Source organism: Tauraco erythrolophus, chromosome 25, assembly GCF_009769465.1.
Source record: "Tauraco erythrolophus isolate bTauEry1 chromosome 25, bTauEry1.pri, whole genome shotgun sequence".
NCBI classification, from domain to species: Eukaryota; Metazoa; Chordata; class Aves; order Musophagiformes; family Musophagidae; genus Tauraco; species Tauraco erythrolophus.
The window spans coordinates 6,201,787-6,208,496 of record NC_141489.1 but is presented as its reverse complement, the minus strand read 5'-3'; the positions used below and the strand labels follow the sequence as shown (position 1 = coordinate 6,208,496).

The 6,710-nt window shown below is 46.5% G+C and overlaps 1 pseudogene; it reads right to left on the bottom strand.

The window, feature by feature from the left end:
* Window positions 1–992: 992 nt before the first annotated feature.
* Window positions 993–1,298, bottom strand: LOC147526992 (feather keratin Cos2-3 pseudogene; annotated as a pseudogene).
* Window positions 1,299–6,710: the final 5,412 nt, after the last annotated feature.

Sequence of the window (6,710 nt, the reverse complement as noted above, 5' to 3'; positions counted from 1 at the left end):
TAGGAGAAGCTTGATTCCCTTAGCTTGGCTGAGCAAGTGCTTTAACCACTGGGCATTGTGAGAAGAAAAGCCCACGGGGAAGAGGTGTGAGATCACTGGCAGCCCTTAGAGTGTTTTGTTCCACCCTTTGGACTGAGTTTTGCAGGCAACTTTGAGTTGGCAGAAAGAGGAGACGCAGGTGCTGGCAAGCTTCAGCTCCCATAGCTACCACCACCAGCCAGTGCAGACAGGGAGATGGATTCCTCATCCAGGCAGTGGTTGGGCTCTCTATCATCCGCAGGGCATGCTCAAAGGCTGAGGAGGGCATTTATGTGCAGGGATTGTGCACAGCTGGCCCAGAGGGTTCCTGGCTCTGCAAGAGCCAGGGATATCTTCCTCGGTTGCAAGGGAGAGGATCGTGAAAGTATCCCATTGACTGTGTCTCACCCTCCCCTTCCTCTGGGAAAGCCAATGACTCTCCTTCCAGCCTGCAAGATCACCCCAGAGGGACACCTTTCTCTCTGGCAACCAGGGAGAGTGTCTGGAGAAAGAAGGAGCACGCTGAAGCACAGGCTGGGATGCAGCAGAACTTTAATGAGTTTCAAGAGGGAAAGGAGGTCCTCTGAGTGAGGGACACAGTGCAGGGAGCACCAGGGGTAGCTGGAGATCATTCTGCCTTGACAAGTGTCAGGTTTGCACTGAGTGCCTGCCTGCCCCAGAGAGGAAGAGGGGCAGCAGAGTTTTCCTCGGATGGGGCTTAAAGGTGCTCACAGTCCAGGGGAGCAGAAGATGACAGAGAAGAGAGAGAGAAAAGAGAGAAGAGAGTAAGAAACCAGCATGTTAGACAAGGGCCATGTTTTCAGAGAGCCCAGGTGTGCCTCTTCCTGCCTTCCTTTGCAGGTAGAGCCACAGATGTTCAGTCCCTCTGAAAACGATGGCCAGGATCTCTGTACCCAGTCCGTTTCCGTCTTGTGCGTTCCTGGAGGTCCTTCTCTGGGTTGCCCATGGCAGATTTAGCAGGGGAGGCATGTTCTGCCGCAGTAGCGGCTGGCAATGCCAGAAAGGTCACAGCACCCGGAGTTGATGGGCACTCCCTGACAGCTGAGGATGCTGCCAACGGCAGCAGAGGTGGAGGAGCCCACCACGGTGTTCTGTGGGAAGGAGGTGAGGATGGGTCCGGGCAGGGTCACCACCACGGAGGAGGGCTCAAAGACAATGGTAGAGTTCTGGCACTGCCTGACACAGGGCTCGTTGCAGCTGTTGGCCAGGGGGGTCGGTCCGCAGGGCTGGCATGGCAGGCACTGGTTGTAGCAGGACATGTTGTGGGTCTGGAGGTGCACCTGTGACAGAGAGCAGGGAGCAGAATGAATGAGCATGAGAAACAGCCAGTCTGCCCAGTAGAAGGGAGCCAAGGCATGTGCTGGTTAGCTGGCTGGAGGCAGTGCATGGAGGCTCAGGCACCTCTTTGCCTCTACCTCTGGACACCATGTAAAGTGAACCAGACCCAGAAAAGCACTTTCCTAGCCCAAAGAACATGAGTCCCCTCAGCCCAGACCCAGCCCCTCTCCAGACTAGACCTTCCCCTCCCATGCAGGGATGCAATACATAACCCCTCATGTAGGGCAGAGCTTCCAACTCACTTGCTTCCAGATAAGAAGGAGAGGAGCGATGTTGATGAGAAATTTAAGATCTAGGGTGGCTTTTATACTGGTCCCGCTCTGCCCCAGGTCCAGAGGAAGCCTCTGTGGAAGTAACAATTTTCTGAGAAGCTCATCTGAAATGCAAAACATCCCAGCTAATTGCATGGTTTCCTGCACGTCTGCCTTTTCATTTCGTTCTTTGACCACACTTGCTCCTCCTTGAAGGCCATTTTTCAGTGTTGGGTTGGGAGACCTCCTCATTCCTGGGAAAGGAATGCACTGGATCCAGCAGATGAGACCCAAGTGCCAAAGGGGTGGTGTCACGTTAAGATACGATGTTGGGTTGATAAAGGACAAGATGGTGAACTACCTCGAGCCCTTTTGATTTGACCAGCCTGCCTGTTTCCCAAGAAAGACGAGAACCCACCTGCCATAATCCATTTAAAGAAAAGAGGAGTTGCCTCCAACCCTTTACAATTTGACCAGTCTGTTAGGCTGACGCTGGGAGTGATACCAGGACAAATCCCTCTAAACAGTCCGCAAGGTCAGAGGGTGGTTGTCTAACCTATTCAGAGACCCTCTGGCACCAACACCGGGACAAATCTCTTATATCCTCTCTATCAATTTATGAAGTTTCCAGAAACTTATATTTATAGACGGCTAATTGTATTATATATGCTTGTGACATGATACAGGTTCACAGACAGATGGTGATAAGATATTGACTGCAAAACCAAAACTTGTCAGTGAGAATTTTCAATAGCTAGCAAGTGTGGAATCATACACACAGTTACCGTTGGGGCCCGGCCTTGATGATTTAGGCCTGTGTTATTGAAGAAGCTGGAAAACACCGATAAAGAGGATGAGAAAGAAAAGGGAGTGTGAGCAGCTGGTGCAGGGAGTGTGAGAAGCTAGCACAGGAGTGTGAGAAGCTGACATGGGGAGTATGGGAAGATGATATAGAGTGTGTGAGAAAATGATGTTTAGTTTAGCAGGTGAAAAATAACCCCTTTTTAAGCATTGCCAATAGTAAAGTTAAAATAGGTGCGTGCACTATTGTTTGTAACCAATCACAGCTGGGTGAGGGGTGTGTGGACACATTGTGGCTAGAGTAATAATCTATAAAAGCTGCCTGTATAATAATAATAAAGGTCACTCTGCTATCACATCTATGCAGTCCGTGCATTTAACTGCCGCAAATGGCGCCCGAACAGGGTCCTTGTTATAGGTTAATTTCAATAGTTTGGCGAGAAAATGATTCTCAACAGCCAATAACTGTAAAATTAATAGTTAAAATTTATTTAGGGCAAGCTAGCAAAACGGCGCTGGGTGCGCCGGGAGTCTCTGCTCCACCAAGACGCACACCCGCCGTGGCAGTTTTCTTGGCCTCCTATGGCCACTGATCGCTTTGATTTGTTTCACCACAAACATAACAGTTAGTTACGTGTAACTACTTAGCAATGTTTTTACCAAGATTCACAAATAAATTCTTAGTCATTGTGAGAATTTCATATTTTATTCTTGTTTCTATTTCACGATCCTCACTTGTTCCAATCAGTTTGCTTTCTTTTGAATTTGTTCTTATTTCCATCCAATATTGATAGGAGAGTTCTTTGGGATCATAACATACAGTTCTGTTTCCTTCTTTGCATAAATCATATTGAGTTAGGTTAGTCTTACCATCATAAATAGTATGATATACCAAGGTTTGGGAGCTTACCCGTCCCCTTCTAGTAATGACCACACATCGGCTGCAATTGTTTGCTGCAGTCAGTCAAGAAACTCACCCCATATAGGCCTAGAAGAGGTCCGGTAAGGGCCATAGTGGTCGGCAGTCACAGCCCGAAGGGGTTGCAGCCCTTGGCAGACCTTCTAAGTCGCACCACTGTTTCCCTATCCAGTCTTGCCCTCTTCCTTAAATTCGAAGGGGTGATCCTTTTTAGCACCTGCAGGGTTACAAGGTTAGCTCTTTTTAATTGGTATATTATACTCAGTTTTTGTCGTTCTACTTTCTATTTATATCAAGGGAGTGGTAGCTCCACAGTGAATGCTCCGAAAAATTTGAATAATTATGTAAATATTAAACACTCAGAACACTTAACACTAACAAACAAACAACATTATTTAAACAATCAACAGGCACAAGTGCCAACTTCTTTCCAGAGGCTTATAGAAATATTACCTCCTGCTAAGCTTTATTGGAGTTACTGCTATGAAATTCCCACAATAACTTAGCACATATATATATATATATTTTTTTTTTTTTTCCAGCAGAGTCCCTTTTAAGTTCGTCTGAAGGTAAGCTTAGTTTCTCTTGGTCCAGATGTTATTTTCCACTTCTTCACTGGACCTTTCACTCACAACATGTGTGTCCATCCTTTTTCAGCAGTTCTTACAGCTATCTCTGTAGTTAACAAAACAAGAAAAGGTCCTTCCCCGAGGGAGATAAGGTTTCTTCCTTTCTTCCATGTTTTTATCAAAACTTTATCTCCCGGTTTTATTTGGTGAATTGCAAACCCTAAAGGTGTTTGAGCTATCATTCCAATTTCTCTTAGCTCTTTCAATCTTTTTCTAATAGTGATTATATATTTTTGGATATTATCATCTTCAATTACATTATTTCCCAAGGGCACTCCTCGGGAATAAGGCATACCGTATAACATTTCATATGGTGATAATCCAGTCTCACTGTGTGGTTTTGTTCTTATATTTAAAAGTGCCAAAGGTAAGCACTTTGTCCAAGGCATTTGAGTTTCAATCATTAATTTAGCCAATTGTTGTTTTATTGTTTGATTCATTCTTTCCACCTTTCCCGAACTTTGTGGATGCCACGGAGTGTGGTACTCCCATTGAATACCTAACGATTGGCATAACAATTTTGTTATTTCAGAAGTGAAGTGTGTGCCTTGATCAGAATCGATGTACTGGATTATCCCATATCGAGGTATCAAGTGTTCTAACAAAATTTTTACCACCATCTGTGCTGTAGCTCGTGCTACAGGGTAAGCTTCTACCCATTGTGTTAAATGATTTACTATTACTAACCAATATTTTGTTCTTCCCACCTTGGGCAATTCAGTGAGATCAATCTGCATTCTCTCGAAAGGTCTGTAAGCTGTTTTTCTTTTTCCCGAAGCCACTTGTCGAAACACTTTCTTATTTATCTTTTTGCAAGTTACGCAGTTTTGTGCAATTTGCTTTGTTATTTCGTAAATCCCACTACAGCCGAATTGTTGAAGGAAGCGATCGCTTAACGCCTTCGCTCCCCAACGTGTTTCACCGCTTCAGGCTCGGCGGCCCCCGGCGCCGGCCGGGCCGAGCCGAACGGGCCCGGACCCGCTCCATCCGCGCACGGGGAGGCGCGGCCGCCACAAAGCCCCCGTCCCGTCCCGTCCCGCCGCCGGCAGCAATGGGGGCCCGGGGCGGGCCGAGCGCGGCCGCGCCAGGCAGGACCAGCCCCGCCGAGGGGCCGCGGCCGCTGGCAGCCCGGCCCGGGGGGGCCGTGCACCGCGCCGGGCCCCGCCGCCACCTCCGCGAGCAGTCGCGGGCAGCCGGGCTCCCGCTCCAAGGGAAAATGATTTCTGGGTCTTTCATCCCGAGAGCAGCCCCAAAGGCATCTCTCAAATTTATTACGCTATACCAAGTGTGTTTGGAGGGGTATATGACTCGGTAAAGCATAAGGATTTGTTACCACAGGGAATTTAGTGATTGTTCGCTGATTTACAGCTCTCAGGTCTTGCACCATTCTATATGACCCATCCAGTTTCTTTATGGGGAGGATGGGTTTATTATGAGGTGACATACAAGGCTCTAATAGCCCTTGTTCCAACAGTCTGTCTATTACAGGCTGTAATCCTTGCCGTCCTTCTAATGGGATAGGGTATTGTTTTACCCTTATCGGCTCTTCGGGATTTTTAATAGTTATTCCAATTGGTAATATATCCAATTTTCCCACTGAGTCAGGGCTATACCATACTTCGGGGTTAATCCGTTCTTCATCATCTGCCGTTAGAGCATATATTTTCACTTTTAATTCTTTATCTTGCACTCTTAGTTCAATTCCTAAGTCTACCATCAAGTCCCTTCCCAATAAATTATATTCTGTCTCTGGGACTAGTAGGAATGATCCCAGTCCGTATTTAGAGGGAGTTTCTATGGGTACGTCTTTGATAACGGGAACTGTAAAAGGCTCCCCTTTAGCTCCAATAACTGATACTTTTTCCGAGGAAGTTTTACATCCCCAGGGTACTGTTTGGACAGTAGATCTTTCTGCCCCAGAGTCCACTAAGAACTCCACCTCTTGTTGCTGGGGACCCAATTTTAATTTTATCAAGGGCTTGGTTTGTTTCAGAGTCCCCAGCAGATAGAGCCCCTGACCCCCCTAATCCTCCTTAAAATTTTCTCATCATTCAGCCTCTTATTACAGTTCTTCTTCAAGTGTCCTTTCTTGTGACAATAATAACATTCTATTTCTTCCCTATTCTCCCGCCTCTTCAGAGTCTGCTGTGGCCTGTCAACCCGAGGGGGTCGTGGCTTATCTGGCTCCCAAGCTCTTCGAGTACCTTCATGTACTGCTGCTACCAAAATTTTGGTTTGCTTCCTTTGACCTTCCTGCTCTCTTCTTACATACACCTTCTGCGCCTCTCGCAATAATTCATCCAACCCTCTTCCTTGCCAATCTTCGATCTTTTTGAGTTTCTTTCTTATGTCCACCCATGATTTTGCTATAAATTGAGTTTTCAATAAGGCTTGTCCCAAAAGGAGTCCCGGGATCTACTCCAGAATATAACTGTAAGCTTTTTCTCAATCTTTCTAACCATTCCGTGGGAGTTTCATCTTTTCTTTGTTCTTCGTTAAAAGCCTTATTAATATTTTGTCCTCTAGGGACCGATTCCCTAATGCCTTGAACAACAATATCTCTCAAATCGGCCATGTGTCCTCTATCCATGGCATTTTGATTATCCCAATTTGGTTTCTGTAATGGCCATTTTATGTCTGCGGCCGGTCCCTGTTGGTGTCGTAAATCCCAATTTCTCATTCCTGCCCGCCGAATCATTTCTCTTTCTTCTACTGTGAATAATCTCAAAATCG